The 20464-nt window shown below is 45.4% G+C and overlaps 1 protein-coding gene across 6 annotated transcripts in view; it reads right to left on the bottom strand.

The window, feature by feature from the left end:
- Positions 1-20464, bottom strand: part of LOC132865867 (zinc finger protein 883-like) — a 154132-nt gene that overhangs the window by 13072 nt on the left and 120596 nt on the right. Inside the window, exon 1 of one of the 6 annotated variants that reach the window (XM_060898373.1) lies at positions 2142-2245. The exons of the other annotated variants lie outside the window; for them this stretch is intronic. The gene's annotated coding sequence lies outside the window, so the exon portion shown is untranslated. Of the gene's footprint in view, positions 1-2141; positions 2246-20464 lie in introns of those variants that run through there. 6 annotated transcript variants of the gene reach the window in all.

Here is a 20464-nt window from a genome sequence, read left to right as displayed (position 1 = left end):
ATGTAATATTGGATCATTTTTCTCAACAAATAAATGACCAAGTATAATATTTTTCTCTCATTTGTTTAACTGGGTTCTCTTTATCTACTTTTAGGACTTGTGTGAAAATCTGATCATGTTTTAGGGCATATTTATGCAGAAATATAGAAAATTCTAAAGGGTTCACAAACTTTCAAGCACCACTGTAGTTATTCTATCTGTCTTTTTTTAATAAAAACTGTCAGTGGAACACCTCTCTGTTCTCTTGCAAGTTAGGGTATCTGTGAAAGAAATCCCTCTCAACTCAAAATGTAAAAGTAGATGACCGTGATTGTGCGACATATCCTCAGAGCATGTTGATGGGGAGTGAACTAATGTGGCAAGTGTGTGTGGAAGGAGGAATCATGAGACAGAAATCTCCACTTTTGAATATATCTGTCATTAGACTTTAGACATTGTACAATGAAATTGGATGCCATCCTACCAGTGCAATATATGCTTATTAAAAATAAATAAATAAATAAAATCAATAAATCTCATCTCATTATCTCTAGCCGCTTTATCCTGTTCTACAGGGTCACAGGCAAGCTGGATCCTATCCGACCTGACTACGGGCGAAAGGCGGGGTACACCCTGGACAAGTTGCCAGGTCATCACAGGGCTGACACTTAGACACAGACAACCATTCACACTCACATTCACACCTACGGTCAATTTAGAGTCACCAGTTAACCTAACCTGCATGTCTTTGGACTGTGGGGGAAACCGAAGCACCCGGAGGAAACCCACGCGGACACGGGGAGAACATACAAACTCTGCACAGAAAGGCCCTCGCCGGCCACAGGGCTCAAACCCGGACCTTCTTGCTGTGAGGCGACAGCGCTAACCACTACACCACCGTGCCGCCCCCATATAATATATATTAACTCAAGCTCTAAAAAAAGACATTGACACATTGCTGTATTTAATTGCACGATCCCTTTAAAACAAGCAGTATTTAGTGCAATTATGGCTCTTGGGTAGAAGCTCTTTCAGTCTATAGACCCCTTGCACTAACATCACATTTACGTTAGCAACCACCGCTACCCTATACTGGGGGACAAGCGAACTTTGTTTACATACTGAAGCCAAGCAAAGATGTCTGGCATCTGTTGCTGTTGTCCAAAGAAAACTACAATGAAAAAAAGCTCTACTACGAGATTACTTGGATAATCTTAGTCAGAAAGAAGTGCAAGATAGATACACGTGGAAATTGGAGTTTATTAGCAGTTATGATACTTACAAAATTCCTCAAAACGACTGAAGTGACGGTGTAGATTTGTGGGCTAGCATTAGCTACATGTTGGAACATACTTTCTTTTTCCCCCTGAAGAGTCCCTACATGAAAGACCAGTTTAAAAAAAAAAATACAAAAGCAAGAAAACCTTTGTGCAAAGACTTTTTCCTGACACCAGCTTTTGGGAACAGAATGTTGCAAAAGCCAAAGCATTTACTCTCAAAGGACTCTGACCTGAACTGTGGATTATATATCTTATTCCCACCCCTCCATGTCTCAACAATCCCAAGGACATCTAGGTATCGAGCTATTTGCACTCCAGTGATACTTATTGTTAAAACAATATCTGAAGTGCTATTATTTGTAAAATAATAAAACATCTTGCTCTAGACTTTCAAACAATATTCTAAGATTTTTTTTTATTTTATCTAATAGTGGATGGTACAATAATTACAAACACTAACTCAGCACATTCCAATTGTACCTATCGTTAAATATAATCTATAAATCACCCATGTAATGATAATTTCAATAAACGGTTAATGTTTTTCTATTTATTCTCATTTATTTTCTATTCAAAGGCACAGCTGAGTCACACAGGCTGATAAGTGTGTAAAGGACCGTAACAATTTTATCCAAAACAGTTTTTCCTGTCTCAGTTGATTTATTTCCATTTCACATGTATGCAGCAGTTCTAAAGTTAAGTACGTTTGTGTAGAACTCTCTCTAACTGTGGGTTCATTACAACACTCTGACTCCATGGTGACATTTTGCGCAGGACTGGGTTCCTTTGATAACAAAAGCAAAGCTTCAGTGCTCTCTGCTCTTAATCTGTTCTATTCTTTCAGGATATGTCTGGCACGTTGCTCCCTGTTGGATTTTTTACCTAATTATGTCCGGATTGTTTGCTTGGTGCCCAGTCTGGGTTTTCTGTGTCGAATAAAGAAGCCGCTTCACCTGTAAGAAAATCAAACCACTTTCATGAAGAAGCTAACTTGAATTCAAGCAGAAAAAAATAAAATGAGAATCTTAAGCAAACTCTTCCATACTCACTTTTAACTTTCTATTTTTAAAAAAAATACATTTTAAAAACACAATCACGAATTTCTATGGAGTTTTCAGGCTTAGCTCCTCTCGTCGTATTCTGTTTAACCACTCATATCTTCATTGCTCTTGAAGCATTTGCTTCTCTTTGTTAACATTTTTGTCGATAGTGGGGAGACCGTAATAACTTATCTATTTCTCTATTTGAACAACCAAATATAGCAGCTAGTGGCAATAAAGGGCCCTCGCACTCGAGGCCAAGCCTCTATCCCTGAGTCACAGTGGCCAGGACTGATGTGTGCTCCAAATTTCATGAGTCAGAGTTTTTGGCAATGGAATCATTACTGTCCAGGGCCAAATGGCAGCGCTACATGAGAGGCTCACTTTGGGCATGGGGATATCATCAGAACCCTGATGTCTTATAATCTGTGAAGTATTAGCTACATCAGGCAATGCATGGCGAATTTATAACACACTTCCCGTTTGCATGGCGAAACATACAAATTTATTGGTTCGCCTTTTCAACATTGTGCCAAATACCACAAATCCTGTTGCAAGTCAATTGGCTAAAGCAATGTGTATTTCACTTTTGTTCATCTTGGGGCACCCCACACACCTACCAATTCTGACATGGATGGGTGAAACTATATACCGGGCAGAAGTCTCAATGACATGTGGGGGCGCTATGGAGTCCCCTGAACACACCCGGGATCAAGCCTCTATCCCTGAGTAGCGGTGGCCAGGACTGATGCGAGTACCAAATTTCATGAGTCAAAGTTTTTATTAGGCAACGGAATCATTACTGTCCAGATCCAAATGGTGGCGCGATACCAGAGGGCCAAATTAGGCATGTGGATATCATCAGAACCATCATATCCTATAACCTGTGAATTTTTAGCCATATCAGGCAATGCATGGTGAATTTATGACGATTCCTGTTTGTGTGACGTAACAAATTTATTGGTATGCCATTCCAAGGAATGGAAAATGCAACGTAAATACATGCATGGGTTGGTAGCTTGTAATATTGAGAGCCTGTAAGAAAAGTTTCAGGCCTGTTTGACCATTTATGAGAAAGTTGTGAGCATTTTTGTATCACTGCTCTAATGCCACCAGTAGGCTGCCATGTTGCCTGTTGGAAGGGCGATGCGTGACGTCACCTGGGTGCAAGGCTGAGTGTCACTCTTCAGTACTGAAGGGGCAAAGTGAAAGTTCTACTAAGATGACAATGTCAATTTTTTCACTGTACATCTGAAATTGCGTATTAATGAGATGCAACCCTGACTTACAGACAAACCCAAACTCTTTACCTGTAAAATGAGGCTGAAACTATGCGTTATAATCACACTTGTACAGAAAAAGGCGGAAATATTGCCGAGCTGCTTTCCGAATGGTTTCCGTAAAGTGTGATATCACTTACAGTACACAACCATATTCGACAAAACGGACCACAGTGCCAGCGATATTTCTTCACTGATTTCCTAGAGTATTTCGGACAATGACATGGATAGTGATGACGATCATGATAAACAAGTGTAGGTGCAATTGATAATTGAGTGATCAATCTCATTAAATCAGTCTCATTAAATAATAAATAATTAAATCAGCCTCATTAAATCAGTCTCATTGAATCATACTATTGAATCACTCTCATTGAATCAGTCTCATTAATTTTGGTGCTTAATAATAAATTACCAAACAGCTAAATTATGGTATATTCCAAGTTATTATGATCACTTACTGTATTACATAACTCATATGCACATTGGAATTCTTTGAGGTTGGGTACTTCAAAAATATTGGTACAACAATCAACACACAGTTTCAACAATAATTGAATTTATTATAATAAAGATAAAAATGAATAATGTCAGCAGATATATACATATATGATATACTGTATACTTGATGAGCATGTGTGTGTGTGCGTGCACGTGCGCGCGTGTGTGTGTGTGTGTGTGTGTGTGTGTGTGTGTGAGAGAGAGTGTAGGGGGAGGTGACCACATGTTTCTTTGTAGAACAAAAGAGTTAGCTTTAGCTGATAGCTAAGATGTGTTTGTGTGTGTGTGTGTGTGTGTCCGTCCACGTGGTGGAGGCCATGTGGTCCCTTGAGACAATACAATTAGCCTGGATGCTAACGAGACAAAAGAATTAGCCAAGTGTTGCTAGCTAAGCTAGCTTATAACACTACTAAATCCACTGAAATCCTGATGAGGTCAAAATATGTGTAATAATGAAATTAAGGGTTAGAAAGGATAGCAAGAGCATGCAAAAGCCTATCTGTTAACAATTGAGAGATCAAAACAAAATAGAAGAATCAATTCAACATCGAGTGTCTACAGTGTACACAATTAAACCGTTCCTGAGTTTAAATTCACACTGCTTCATAAAGCTAATTCCTAAGACTAGTCTTTTTGCCCAAAAATTGCCAGTCTTACTTCAGTATCTTGCAAGATTATGGAGATATGTTCCGAGACTTTTGGAGTTTCACCATTGTGAAGGCTTCCGTGAAGCGCAGAGAATTTCTTGGTCCGACACGTGGTCGCTCGTGATGAAAAGAAAGTCTCTGATCAGACAATGTGCACAGCTTGTTAATTAGAAAGACCCGGTCGCTTCTAAACTTTAAATGAACTGTTCTGGGCTGCAGTTCGTAACGTTACTATAATAGACAAACAAAACTGGTTGTAACTCTGAGTTTAAAATCGTGCAATTCTGGATTTTTACCGTGGCCAAAGGTAAACAAAGAAAAGAAAAAACGCGCTAAATCGTGGATCTTGCAAGAAAGACGTCTGTTCTTGGGTTTGCTCAGCGGAGCAGGCGGTCCTCCTTGTGTCCGTGTTGAATTCACGGCCCCGAAAGAGGAAGTATGGCAGATTTCCGGGTCCCTTATGGAGTCGTGAAGGAAGTGACATAGATGATCCTGCCCAGGCGTGACGTAGGTCAACGCGGAAGTTGGTGATGGGAGTTGTAGTTCTTAAAGGGGCTGTGTGTTGTATTTAGACGGACTGTGTTACCTACACAAGTATTACCCCATCAATTGGTTACACACAAGTGAACAATATAGAGTTATTGTTTTATTATAGAGTTGGTTTAGTTAGTTATTACTGAGGCGTTTTTGACAACACTAAATCAAAGCAAGGCACCCATCATAAAACAAACATTAAGCCGCTTAGCTGCATCAGCAATTATTACATTTATGCCCAAAGTAACTCAAAATAACATATCACGCTTAATAAAAAGTTAGGGAAACTATAAAAAGTGTTTTCTTACCCTTTGAACTTCTCTTTGGCAGACTACTGACCATGTTGTCTTGTTTGTTGTCCACTTTTTGGCCAAGGACTGCAGGAACCGCATCTGGATTCAATACTGGCTTGTATGGTATTCCTAATGGCCGGTGCATCAGAGTTGTTTGAGTGAAACAATTTTCTTCAAAACGTTCTCAGCACATGAGCTGCAAATGTGCCGTTTTTGGACCCAAAGGACCATTTCAGTCAGCCCGTGAGAGGCCTGTCCCTGTGCGGCAAATGAAAGTGAAAACCACGATTTGTTTAAAATAAAAAAAGGGTAGGGTAATTTTCAACTTGGTTGGCCTTTAAGTGGTAATCAACTTCTGCAGACAAGATGGCGGAAAGTGACTCGGAAGGCAGTGAGTATGAATTCATTGCAGATTCTACTGGCCTACAACCCTATCTGTTTGAGCCAAGAGTTGAGGAAGGTGATTCTCAAGAAGAATCAGAACAGGAAGCCAGCTCTTCAGATCCTGTAGCTGAGGAGGAACAACGGATGGGCAACACACAATGGTGTTCGTGCAAATGTGATCACACATGGCTGAAGCATGCTAATGAGTGCTTATACTGCCAGGAATGTGTAAAAACTCACACACTTGCCTCTTCGACAGATTTAGGTAAGTCAGTGTAACATTCCCTAGGTGTGGGTGGAGCACAGAGGACGGCAGGACAGAGACTGAGTTCGCACAACTCTTTTATTTTCACTTTTCAGTGCAAATATCTTTCACTCTCAGCCACACACGCGCACACATTCCAGTCATCTGGTTGTGGAGAGAGAGCTCCCTCTGCTCTCGCTCTCTCTCCTTAAATAGGGCGCAGTCACTGGGGAGACACACAAACACAGGTTAATTGCCGTCAGGTGTAGTGATTCTGCCACTTACCTTCCCTGACTCCACCCTCCTGTCACAGACCGGCGCTTGACCACGCCCCCGCTGCCACATACCCCCACCGCCCGACTCAGGCCGGGCGGCTGTCCGGCCTGCAGCCGACTCCCCCCCCCCCCTTGACGGGAGAGGAAGTCTGCCACAACCATCTGCGCCCCCAGCCTGTGGACCACCTTAAAATTGAAGGGTTGGAGTGCCAGATACCAATGGGTGATCCGCGCGTTGGCATCCTTCATGCGGTGGAGCCACTGGAGGGGCGCGTGGTCCGAACAGAGGGTGAAAGGGCGCCCCAGCAGGTAGTAGCGGAGGGCGAGGACCACCCACTTGATCGCCAGACACTCTTTCTCGATAGTGCTGTAGCGCCCCTCACGCACTGACAGCTTCCTGCTAATGTACAGGACGGGGCGGTCCTCCCCCTCCACCTCCTGGGACAAAACCGCCCCCAGCCCTCTGTCCGACGCATCGGTCTGCAACACAAAGGGGAGAGAAAAGTCAGGGGAGTGTAATAGTGGCCCCCCACACAGTGCAGCCTTTACCTCAGAGAAAGCCCGCTGGCATTGCTCCATCCACTGGACTGGATCTGGTGCCCCCTTTTTAGTGAGATCAGTCAGCGGGCTGGTGACGTCCGAATAATTAGGTATAAACCTACGATAGTAGCCAGCCAGCCCCAGGAACTGTCTCACCCCCTTTTTGGTCTTGGGCCTCGGGCAGGCCGCAATTGCTGCTGTCTTGTTAATTTGGGGACGCACCTGCCCGTTGCCCAAGTGGAAGCCCAGATACCGTACTTCCACCCGCCCAATCGCACACTTCTTTGGGTTGGCTGTGAGACCCGCTCGCCTCAGCGACTTAAGGACGGCCCTCAGGTGTTGTAAGTGCCACTGCCAGTCATTACTATAAATGATTATATTGTCGAGGTATGCGGCCACATAGGTGGCGTGGGGGCGGAGGACCCTGTCCATCAGCCGCTGAAACGTAGCAGGTGCCCCAAACAGCCCAAACGGAAGTGTGACGAATTGGTGCAAGCCGAACGGTGTGGAAAAGGCCATTTTTTCCCGGGATAATGGAGTCAAGGGGATCTGCCAATAACCCTTTGTTAAATCCAGCGTCGGGTAAAAACGAGCCGTGCCTAGCCGATCGAGCAACTCATCAATACGAGGCACTGGGTACGCATCGAATTTAGACACTGCGTTCACTTTTCTATAGTCCACACAGAACCAGACCGACCCGTCGGCCTTGGGTACCAAGACCACCGGGCTGCTCCAGTCACTGTGGGACTCCTCGACGATGCCCATTTTGAGCATGGCCTCGAGTTCTTCCCGAACCACTTTTTTTTTGTGCTCGGGTAACCTGTAAGGGCGGCTACGCTCTACCACCCCCGGGGGCGTCTCATTGTGGTGCTTTATGAGGTTGGTGCGGCCGGGTAGGGGCGAGAACACGTCCGAAAACTCGGTCTGCAACTGGGCAACCTCCGCGAGTTGGGTCGGGGAGAGGTGGTCTCCACAGGGGACCGGAGAGGTACGCAATGCCAATGTTCCCTTTTGAACCTCCGGCCCCAGCTCCGCCTTCTCCGGAACCACCGACACCAACGCCACGGGGACCTCCTTGTTCCAGAGTTTGAGTAGGTTGAGGTGGTAAATCTGCAGCGCCCCGCCCCTATCCGTTCGCCTCACCTCATAGTCAATGTCCCCGACTCGCCGTGTGACCTCAAAGGGCCCTTGCCACTTGGCGACTAATTTGGAGCTCGATGTGGGCAACAGTACGAGTACTTTCTCTCCCAGTGTGAACTCCCTAAGGTGCGTACCCTTGTCGTACAGGCGGGCTTGCCGTTCTTGGGCCTGCCGCAAATTCTCCTGAGTTAGGTGCGTGAGCGTGTGGAGTTTTGCGCGCAGATCTCGTTTTTACTTGAAGGTCCCTCCTCCCAATTTTCCCGCAGCACATCTAAGATGCCGCACGGCTTACGCCCGTATAACAATTCGAACGGGGAGAACCCCGTGGAGGCTTGGGGGACCTCTCGCACTGCAAAGAGCAAGGGTTCGAGCCATCTATCCCAATTACGTGCGTCCTCACTTACGAATTTTTAATTATGTTCTTGAGGGTGCGGTTGAACCGTTCAACTAAACCGTCCATTTGTGGGTGATACACGCTAGTGCGGATCGACTTAATACCCAACAACCCATACAGTTCGTTCAGTGTACATGACATAAACGAGGTGCCTTGGTCAGTCAGAATCTCTTTCGGGATTCCAACTCGGGAGATAATGCGGAAGAGTGCCTCCGCAATACTGCGTGCTGAGATATTGCGAAGAGGCACTGCTTCCGGGTATTGCGTTGCATAGTCCACTAGAACTAATATAAAGCGGTACCCTCGTGTTGACCGATCTAATGGCCCGACGAGATCCACCCCAATTCTTTCGAACGGGGTCTCGATTAATGGTAGAGAGCGCAAAGGCGCTTTTGGAATGGCCGCTGGATTTACTAACTGGCATTCGCGGCACGCCGTACTCCACCTACAGACATTGCCATGAATCCCTGGCCAATAGAACCGGGCCATTATTCGGGCTAGTGTTTTGTCCTGCCCTAAGTGTCCAGCCATGGGATTAAAGTGAGCCACCTGGAATACCAATTCCCGGTGGCTCTTTGGAATCAAAAGCTGCGTGACTCGCTCTTTAGTTTGAGTGTCCTGTGTCACTCGGTATAATCTATCCTTCATAATCGCGAAGTAAGGGAAGGACGGGGTGGCGTTCGGCAGGAGCGTTTGACCATCGGTTACTCTCACTTGGTCAAACGCATGCCTCAGAGTCTCGTCTCGCGACTGCTCTAATGGGAAATCCGCGAGGGATTCCCCAATAGAGAGAGGAGGAGCCGGCAGCTCCTCACTCTGACGCGGAGATGACGTAGATGGCTCTGTGACAGCTGCTCCCACCAAAGCGACACCGAGACCTCCCCCTGTTAAATGGCAGGACCCACTTTTCACTAAATGTGTCATTAAATCCCGAAATCCCGGCCAATCAGTCCCCAAAATTAAAGAGTGGGTAAGGCGAGGATTAACCACCGCCTTCACTATGGCTTTTTCCCCTCTGAAAAAAATGTGGACTGACACCAAAGGGTAGCGGTGAACATCCCCGTGCACACACAACACCTTCACCCCCTGTGCTCCCCCCAATGCCTCGTTTTGAACCAGGCTTTGGCGAATTGAGGTCTGATTACAACCAGAATCCACCAACGCCTGATATGTAGCCCCTTGGATACTCACCGGTATGCGATACGCTCCGGCCCGATTGAGGGCGGCCTCTGGTGCGTCGGGGATCCGAACCACCGCGCCCACCTCCATTGCCGTGCACTGCTGTTGAAGATGGCCCGGCTCCCCGCAGCACCAGCAAACCGGCCTGGGCTTTCCCTCTGCACCGGTGTTCTGGGGCTCACTCACCTGAGGTGGGGAAGAGACAGACACAGAAGGGAGAAACGGGAGGGCACCGCGGGTGTGGCGGGCCGGCTGGGGTGGCGCCGGACCCTGTCTCCGCGCTGGGGGAATGGGGCGAGGACGGGACACAGAAGGAGGGGGAGAGAGAGAGAGAGAGAGAGAGAGAGAAGAGGAGAGAAGAGAAGATGCCATCTGCTGTCCTGCCGCCGGAACAGCCGCCAAATGATCCTCCGCCAGCTCGACTGCCTGATCCAGCGACGCCAGGCGGTGGCACCGGACCCACTCCGCGGTTCCTGATGGTAAGCGAGCGACGAATTGTTCCAGCACCACCTGGTCGATGATCCCCTCAGCGTCGCGGTTGTCGGCCCTCAACCACCACCAGCAGGCCTCCCGGAGCTGCTGGCCAAACGTGAACAGCTGGCCAACTTCCTCTAAGCGCAAAGCGCGGAAGCGCTGGCGCTGTTGCTCTGGTGTGCGCCCCACGCGCTGGAGGATGGCCCGGCGGAGGTCCGCGTAGGCCAGCCAGCGGTCGGCGGGGAGCTGTAGCGCGGCCAGCTGTGCCTCTCCCGTTAGGAGGGGGAGGAGGCGTGCCGCGCGCTGCTCCATCGGCTACCCCGAGGCTTCTGCGACTTTTGAGTAGCGTGATGAAAGCCTCGGGGTCGTCCTGCAGACCCATCTTGGTAACGGTGAGGGGAGACGGGCCCGCGGCCGGAGCGCTGGTGGACCCCGCCGACGCGAGGAGGTGCCGGAACGCCTTGCGGTCTTCCTGCTGGGCCATGGCGAGGGCGTGGACCAGGTCAGCGAACGGGGAGGACTCCATGGGGTTGATTGGCTGGTGCTCCACTCTAATCCCGGGTTTCGGCACCACTGTAACGTTCACTAGGTGTGGGTGAAGCACAGAGGACGGCAGGACAGAGACTGAGTTCGCACAACTCTTTTATTTTCACTTTTCAGTGCAAATATCTTTCACTCTCAGCCACACACGCACACACATTCCAGTCATCTGGTTGTGGAGAGAGAGCGCCCTCTGCTCTCGCTCTCTCTCCTTAAATAGGGCGCGGTCACTGGGGAGACACACAAACAGGTTAATTGCCGTCAGGTGTAGTGATTCTGCCACTTACCTTCCCTGACTCCACCCTCCTGTCACAGACCGGCGCTTGACCACGCCCCCGCTGCCACAGTCAGATTGTATGCAGATCTGTTTGTAGGTAGTCTAGCAAGGTTACAGTCCACAGCATGAGGCTGTCACGGCAGCACAACTTGTACCGTTAATATAAAATACTACATGCGGAGCTTCCATGTGCTATGCCCAAGTGACGTCAGAGCATTGCCGCAAATAATCGGGGGGGATTTTTCTGATTAAAATATTTTCAATGGCGGCATTCGATGATAGGGGAATTCTGCATAGAAATTGACTTTCAGAGATGGATATCTTAGCTGTGTGAGCGCCTTATTTTCAATTATTTGCATGAATCGTTACATTATGATATAAACCATCTTCATAACTGTATTTTAACCATGTGCTTTCTTTTCCTTTCAACATCTTGCAAGATATTGTAAATCCCTTCGCAACTTAAAATCAGCAACATCTTGACATGATGTATACCAAATATGGCATGAATCCAACAAACCGCCAAGGAAGAGTACATCAAAATGTAACATGTTTTGGCAATGGAGTCATTACTGTCCATGTCCAAACGGTGGCGCTATACCAGAGGGAGTCTTTGGGCATGTGCATATCTTCAGAACCATATCCTATAACCTGTCAAGTTTGAGCCATATCAGGCAATGCATGGTGAATTTATGACTCATTTCCTGTTTGTGTGGGGTAACGTATAAATTTATTGGTTCGCCATTTCAACATCTTGCGACATATCGCAAATCCCTTTGTAATTTGACATCAGCAACATCTTGACATGATGTATACCAAATATGGCATGGATCCAACAAACAGCCTAGGAGGAGTTCGTTAAAAAATAACGTGTCAAAACACATAAAACCAAAAATATCTCACTTCCTGTTGAGTATGACTGATGCAATGTACAGGCAATTTTGTTCATCTCGGAGCACTGCATACACACACCCCAAATTTGACATGGATAGGTGAAACTATATACCGGGCAGGAGCCTCCATGACATATGGGGGTACGATGGAGTCCCCCAGACAAACCTGGGGTCAAGCCCCTATGGCTGTTTCGGGGCGTATGACTGACATGTGTACCAAATTTCATGAGTTTTTGAATATGTACAAGGTGTACATGTTCAAAAATATGTATTTTTGAACTAGGTGGCACTATAGAGTTAATGAAGCCTATCTAGACTAATTTACCATCTCATCTCATTATCTCTAGGCGCTTTATCCTTCTACAGGGTCGCAGGCAAGCTGGAGCCTATCCCAGCTGACTACGGGCAAAAGGCGGGGTACACCCTGGACAAGTCGCCAGGTCATCACAGGGCTGACACATAGACACAGACAACCATTCACGCTCACATTCACACCTACGGTCAATTTAGAGTCACCAGTTAACCTAACTTGCATGTCTTTGGACTGTGGGGGAAACCGGAGCACCCGGAGGAAACCCATGCGGACACAGGGAGAACATGCAAACTCCGCACAGAAAGGCCCTTGCCGGCCACGGGGCTTGAACGTGGACCTTCTTGCTGTGAGGCGACAGCGCTAACCACTACACCACCGTGCCGCCCCTAATTTTCCATATTCACTCAAATTGTATTATAGGACAAATGTATGTGCAAAATTTCATGAGTTCTTACCCATCGTAAGCCCCTCAAAACAACGCGGGAAAATTTCAAAATCCCACATTCCATCCAACATGACTGACTTCATGTTGGGCAGAGTCATATACAACTAAGTGAACTTTGTCCTGTATCACAAGGAGTATGGATCACACCAAATCTCATGCCGATCCGAGCAACTTCATTTATGGTTCTATGAACCATAGCTTGTTCTCGGGGGCACTATAGAGCTTTGGGACCATGCCTAGTCCCTTGATCAGTGTAACTATGTGATTTTACGCACGAGTTTTCGAGCATTGCAAGTGCCTCAAAAATGAGTTCTTCCGCAGAGGAAAAAAAATGAATAAATAAATGAAGAAGAGGAAAAGAAAATATAGCTGCAAGTGGCAATGAGGGGCCTTTGCACCTCCGGTTCTGTGACCAGTTACATTTGCTCATCAAACAATGCACTGAGATGTGAAACAAAAGCCTGGGTATCTGATGTATGCACCACTGGTGATTAATTTTTCGGCAGTGGAGTCATTACTGTCCATGTGCAAATGGTGGCGCTATACCAGAAGGTCAGTTTGGGCATGTGCCCATCATAAGAACCATTATATCCTATAACCTGTGAAGTTTGAGCTATATCAGACAATGAATAGTGAATTTATGACACACTTTCTGTTTACATGATGGAACACAAATTTATTGTTTTGCCATTTCAACATCTTAAAGAAGAAGAAACCTTTATTTGTCACATGCACACTTCAAGCACAGTGAAATTCATCCTCTGCATTTAACCCATCTGAAGCAGTGAACACTCACACACACTCAGAGCAGTGGGCAGCCACACCAGAGCGCCCGGGGAGCAGTCAGGGGTCAGGTACCTTGCTCAAGGGCACCTCACGTCAACCTAACTGCATGTCTTTGGATTGTGGGGGAAACCGGAGCACCCGGAGGAAACCCACACAGACATGGGGAGAAAATCTAAACTCCACACAGAAAGGCCCTCGCCGGCCGCTGGGTTCAAACCCGGAACCTTCTTGCTGTGGGGCGGCCATGCTAACCACTACACCATCTTGCAAGATGTCACAAATCCCTTTGCAATTTAACATCAGCAACATCTTGACATCCTGTACACCAAATATGGCATGAACACAGCAAACTGCCTTGGATGAGCATGTCAAAATTCTAACACATCAAAATGCACAAAACCAAAAATAAGTCACTTCCTGTTGAGTATGGCTGATGCATTGTATATTGCAATTTTGTTCATCTAGGGGCACTCCACACACCTATCAAATCTCATGAGTCTCAATGACGTATGGGGCACTATGGAGTCCCCCGGACACAACTGGTGCCATGCTTCCATCCCTGATTAGTGATGGCCAGGATTGAGGTGTGTACCAAATTTCATGAGTTTTAATTTTTCGCCAGTGGAGTAATTACTGTCCAGGTCCAAATGGTGCCACTATACCAGAGGGTCACTTTGAGCATGTGGATGTCATCGGAACCAGTACGGCTTACAACGTGAAGTTTTAGCCATATCAGGCAATGCATGGTGAATTTATGATACACTTCTTGTTTGCATGGTAAAACATATTGGCTCGCCATTTCAACATCATGCAACATATCGCAAATCCTGTCGCAAGTCCATTGTTTTAGCAAATTTACATTTCAGGTTTGTTTATCTTGGGGCACCAGACACACCTACGAATTCTGATGTGGATAGGTGAAACTATACTGGGCAAAAGTCTCAATGACGTGGGGGCGCTATGGAGTCCCCTGGACACACCTGGGTTCAAGCCTCTATCCATGAGTAGTTGTTGCCAGGATTGGTGTGTGTACCAAATTTCATGACTGAGTTTTTTGGCAATGGAGTCATTACTGTCCATGTCCAAACAGTGGTGCTATACCAGAGGATGACTTTGGGCATGTGGAGATCTTCAAAAACATGATATCCTATAATCTGTGAAGTTTAAGCTGTATCAGGCAATGTATGGTGACTTTATGACACTTTCTGTTTGCGTAGTGCATCATATAAATTTATTGGTTCGCCATTTCAACACCTTGCGAGATATCGCAAATCCCTTTGCAATTTAACATCAGCGATATCTTGACATGACGTCTACCAAATATGGCATGGATCCAACAAACCCCCTAGGAGGAGTACATTAAAATGTAACCCGTCAAAATGCACAAAACTAAAAATATCTCACTTCCTGCTGAGTATGACTGATGCAATGAATATTGCAATTTTGTTCGTCTAGGGGCAGTCCACACACCTACCAAATTTAACATAGATAGGTGGAACTATATACCAGGGAGGTGTCTCAATGACATATGGGGGCGCTATGGAGTCCCCCGGAGATACCTGGGGGTCAAGCCCCTATTGCCGAGTAGCGGTGTGCATGACTGATGTGTGAACCAAATTTCATGAGTTTTCGCCCATGGAAATCACCTCCAAAATGGCAAAGTTTTGAAGAAAAATAATAATAACAAATATAGCCACTAACGGTGATAAAAGGCCCTCGCACACGAGAACATGCCAAAAACAATATGGCATTGCACCTGGGGCCAAGCCTCTATCCCTGAGTAACAGTTGCCAGCACTGATGTGTGTACCAAGTTTCAGGAATCAGAGTTTTTCAGCAATGGAATCATTACTGTCCAAGTCCAAATGGTGGTGCTACACAAGAGGCTCACTTTGGGCATGGGGATATTGTCAGAACCCTAATGTCTTATAACCTGTGAGGCTTTAGCTCTATCAGGCAATGCATGGCAAATTTATGACATACTTCCTGTTTACATGTCAAAACATACAAATTTACTGGTTCACCATTTCAACATCCTGCAAGATATCACAAATTCTGTCGCAAGTCAATTGACAAACAATGTGCATTTCAGTTTTGTTCATCTTGGGGCACCCCACACACCTACCATTTTTGACACTGATAGGTGAATCTATATACTGGGCAGAAGTCTAAATGACATGTGGGGGCGCTATGGAATCCAACGGAAACACCCGGGGTCAAACCTCTATCCCTGAGTAGCGATGGCCAGGACTGATGTGAGCACCATATTTCATGAGTCAAAGTTTTTAGGCAATGGAATCATTATTGTCCATGTCCAAATGGTGCCACTATACCACATGGTCAAATTGGGCACGTGGAGATCAGAACCATCGTATCCTGTAACCTGTGAATTTTTAGCCATATCAGGCAATGCATGGTGAATTTTTGACATGCTTCCTGTTTGTGTGGCATAACAAATTTATTGGCTCGCCATTTCAACATCTTGCCAGGTATTGCAAATCCCTTCGCAACTTAATCAGCAACATCTTGACATGAGGTATACCAAAAAGATGGCATGAATCCAACAAACTGCCTAGGAAGAGTACATCAAAATGTAACAGCTGTTTTGGCAATGGAGTCATTGTTGTCCATGTCCAAATGGTGGCGCAATACCAGAGGATGTCTTTGGGCATGTGGATATCTCCAGAACAATGATAGCCTATAACCTCTGAAGTTTGAGCTGCATCAGGCAATGCATGGTGAATTTATGACTCACTTCCTGCTTGCATGGCGTAACGTATACATTTATTGGTTCGCCATTTCAACATTTTGCGACATATCACAAATCCCTTCACAATTTAACATCAACATCTTGAAATGACGTATGCCAAATATGGCATGGATCCACCAAACCACCGAGGAGGAGCTTGTTAAAGCGTATCACGTGTCAAAACGCACAAAACCAAAAATCTCCCTTACTGTTGAATATGGCTGATGCAATGTATAGGCAATTTTGTTCATCTATTTATTTCATCTATCTACCAAATTTGACATGGATAGGTGAAACTGTATACCAGGCAGGAGTCTCAATGACATATGTGGGCGCTATGGAGTCGCCCAGACACACCTGGGGTCAAGCCCCTATGGCGGAGTAGGGGTGCTCATGACAGATGTGTGTCCCAGATTTCATGAGTTTTTGAATATGAACACGGTGTCAATTAGGGCTGCAGCTATCGAATATTTTTGGAATCGAGTATTCTGTCGATTTTTTTCATCGATTAATTGAGTAATCGAATAAATTACACTTTTGTGTTTTTAAACAACTATATCAAATAGTGTGTTATGCAACATGAAAGGCCTCTTAAAATGAGCAAGCAATTGGCTGTTATTCCTCCCCCCAAAAAAGTTTTTATTCAAACTCAACACTTATTAGATCAAAGCTTAAAACCTTTGGCTTATTGGCTCCAGAACTAAGCCCATTTAATCAACCTTTCTGTGAAACATTTATGATGTACATGGAAAAAAACCTATGAAATACAACCTATTTGTCCTTAGTTTTATCTTAATAAAAATGGAAAAAGGGGTGTACCCCCTGCAATAGCCCATCTGAGAATAAAGAATAAATAAAAAGTATAAAAGGTACAAAATAGCAAAAAAAAAATTCAAATATTACTAATAATCCAACTTAAACAGTACAGTTCATTTTCCAATTGTATCCAGATGAGGTAGGTAGGTAGAGTAGAATGTTTGTCTTTGTGCAAGATAGTGAGTGCTTGTCTTAGAGCAATGCATATATGAGAGAGAGAGAAATTTGTCTTAGTGCATGTGTGTGCAAGCCTTTAAAAGAGCAAATGGTGGTTACAATGCAAAAATGTCAGTATATTGACATGGCCAGAAATAAGTCTTGCCTACGCTCTGAGGCAATGTTCCCAGCAGCAGAGAACAAATGCTCTGAGGGCGTTGAGATGGCTGGAATACTCAGAAAAGACTTTGCAAGCTTAGCCAGGGTTGGATATCTTGCTGCATTTGCTCTCCACCATGGCAGTGGATCCTCTTTTTTGGAGAGAGGATGTTCACCAAAAATATTGTAAGACCTCCCTCCGCACCTCTTGATTTTGCTTCTCATCATCCTCTTCATCACTGCTATTGGAGTCTGATGATGATCCGAGAACATTGAGAGATGATCCCTGGGCTTGAGTAGCTGGGTGGTCGTCTTCTATGTTGGTGGTGGATTCATTTCCCAGCTCATTAAACTGTCTTTCTTGCCTTTGACAGTTAGTGCCATTGTTTGAATTGTGCTTTGGACCTTAAATGATTCTTCAGAAGGCAAGAACTTAAAGGGATACAGAAAGGACCAACACAAGTTCATTTATTCGTAAAGATTATAATATTTTGTCCACCAATACACGGCAGTTTTTATCAGTAAACACATCGTTTTTTTACAAATCGACACAATAGTTCGAAATATCACAGATTCAAGCACCCCGCTTGAATATTCCTAGTCACAATGTGACACTTTTTAGGTTTCCAAAGGACTCGCATATGAGGAATCTATGGACAAAACAAGTACAATGAACCCGTGCTCAATGTAACATTCACAAAATATTATGTTAAAGGGAGAGTTCGGGATTTTTGACATGAATCTGTATGGCATCCCCATCAATAGTGTTGTGCAAACACACTGACTTACCCCTGACAGCATCCTGTGAGTCCAGTTCTTGTCCAGACGAAAGTAGTCCGGCAAGTTTGTTGGGGTCACGAAAGTAAAACGTTTTTCGTCTCAAAACAGTATGTGTTCAAAAGAGTGATATATTTGCATCACAAAACCGTTGCCAAATAAAAAGTCAGACCTCGCAATCGCTTGGCACCATTTTCTCTCCCTTCTTATCACTGCGCGCTGCCGGCTTCATCCAGCTGCGGCTCCAGCTTCAAGGATAAGCTGGAGCCGCATAAGTAGGAGTCCCGGCGGGTGGTTTGTATTCGATTCATTTATATCCCGACCTTGTCAGCTGTCAGATTTATGTTCATGGACCCGGTAAGCTGGTAAATAATATTTATTTATTTTTTTCTTTACCAAATTCTAACAGAAAACGAGAGCGCCTGAAAAGGAAAGCCGAGCCGCCTCACAGCTGTAATGCAAATTGCTTTCCTCCTCAGTATACAAGTGCGCTTCCATGGCAGGGAAAAAGAAACTACCACTACTGCCTATGTAGTGCCCTATTTATACAAATAGGAGTCATTCAGGATTCAGCCATGACACGGAGCAAAAACATGGCTGAAAGGACATTGCATGGACTGCATGGAGCAAAAATCATCATCAGACACTTCGAGTTCTGTATCTGGCACATATGGTTCAAATCGATATGGTTGAATATCTCTAGGTTGAACCTGTGAAAGTTCTCTTTCTTCTAACCCATTATCATCAGATAATTCTTCTGAAAATTCGGACAAATCCACGTTAATTTCACTGACATCCGAGTCAGACATTGCTTTTCCTTGTTGTTTACACGGAGTGGATTACTGCGCTGACGTCACAATATGGCGCCCAGATTATCGTATGGCAGCAAAAAAAACGAACTGGGATAGCGATTACTGCCGATGTTATTGTTAAATATCTTGGATTTTGTGATTTGGATACTAGCTTGCTGTATATCAAAAGAAAGCAAATTTTATGCTAGATCGCGATAGGGAAACAGTTTTAGGACAAATTTTAATGTCCATTCCCCTTTAAGTTTTCTGAACCGGGGGTCCAAGGCAGCAGCAAGGAGGGCAGTGTTAGGGTCCTCAGGTTTAAATACAAACAGGCCTTCCCACCTGTCAGTGATCTGTTCAGCTGCAAGACCCTGAAATTATTAGTTAGCTCTCTGACGGAGAAGATTCCAGTGCTAGAAGCACGTGTCCAGGCTTTAGAGAAGGTTAGTGCGCGTGAGAACAGTGTAGTTTCTGTAGGGGAAAGTCTGGATGCCCTAGGTGGAGTTAGTAATCCCCCAACTCCAGCATTAGAGCCCTTACAGTGGGGTGAATGGGTGACGACTCGGTAGCATAAGCATAGAGCCAAAGCTACCGCTGAGGCTCGCCCATGGGAGCACCACTCCTTTCCGCGTCACGTGTTGAACAGGTTTGCTCTCCTTAGTGATGCACCCACTGAGAAACCTGAAATAGCTCTGGTTATAGGGGACTCTATCATACAGCACGTGAAATTAGCTCAGCCTTTAGGGGCACCAGCAGCTTTAGTCAGGTGTATACCGGGAGCCAGGGTGCTGGACACAGCAGGTAATCTTAGGGTCCTAGGCAAGCACAGGTTCTCAAAGATAGTTATCCATGCAGGAGCTAATGATATACGCCTTTGTCAGTCTGAGGTTACTAAGAGTAACTTTGTAGAGGTGTTTAAATTAGCGAAGGCGATGTCGGATGCTGTAGTATGCTCTGGCCCCATCCCAATACGGCGTGGTGATGTAGCTTACAGCAGGTTATGGTCGCTGAACTGCTGGCTGTCCAGGTGGTGCTCTGAAAACAGTGTGGGCTTTATAGATAATTGGGCTAATTTTGAGGGCACTGCTGGCCTGTTAGGGCGGGATGGTATCCATCCCACTCGGGAAGGTGCTGCTCTCATTTCCTGCAGCATAGGTCATAGTCTCAGAACAGGCCTAGTTAATTTCTGACAATCCAGAGCCAAGGCCAGGGAGCAGACGAACAGGCTAAACCGACTGTCTGCTAGCTGCACAGAGTCATCACTCAGGGTCCACTACATCAAGACTGTGTCTGTTCCCCGAGCTCAACAAAAAGGTAGAAATTTTCAGAGAGTTTGCTCCAGTAACCTAATCAATATAAAATTAGATCATACTGACTGTACAGCTGCTGCTAGCACCTTTGATCTAAAGGTGGGGCTATTAAATATTAGATCTCTTACATCTAAAGCGCTGATGGTTAATGAACTCATTATTGATCAGGAGTTTAATGTACTTTGTTTAACTGAAACATGGATTAAGCCAAATGAATATATAGCATTAAATGAAGCGAGTCCTCCTGGATACAGTTATATACACCA

Source organism: Neoarius graeffei, chromosome 18, assembly GCF_027579695.1.
Source record: "Neoarius graeffei isolate fNeoGra1 chromosome 18, fNeoGra1.pri, whole genome shotgun sequence".
Taxonomy (NCBI): Eukaryota; Metazoa; Chordata; class Actinopteri; order Siluriformes; family Ariidae; genus Neoarius; species Neoarius graeffei.
Note: the sequence above shows the minus strand (reverse complement) of the source record. Positions and strands in the feature narration are given on the sequence as shown.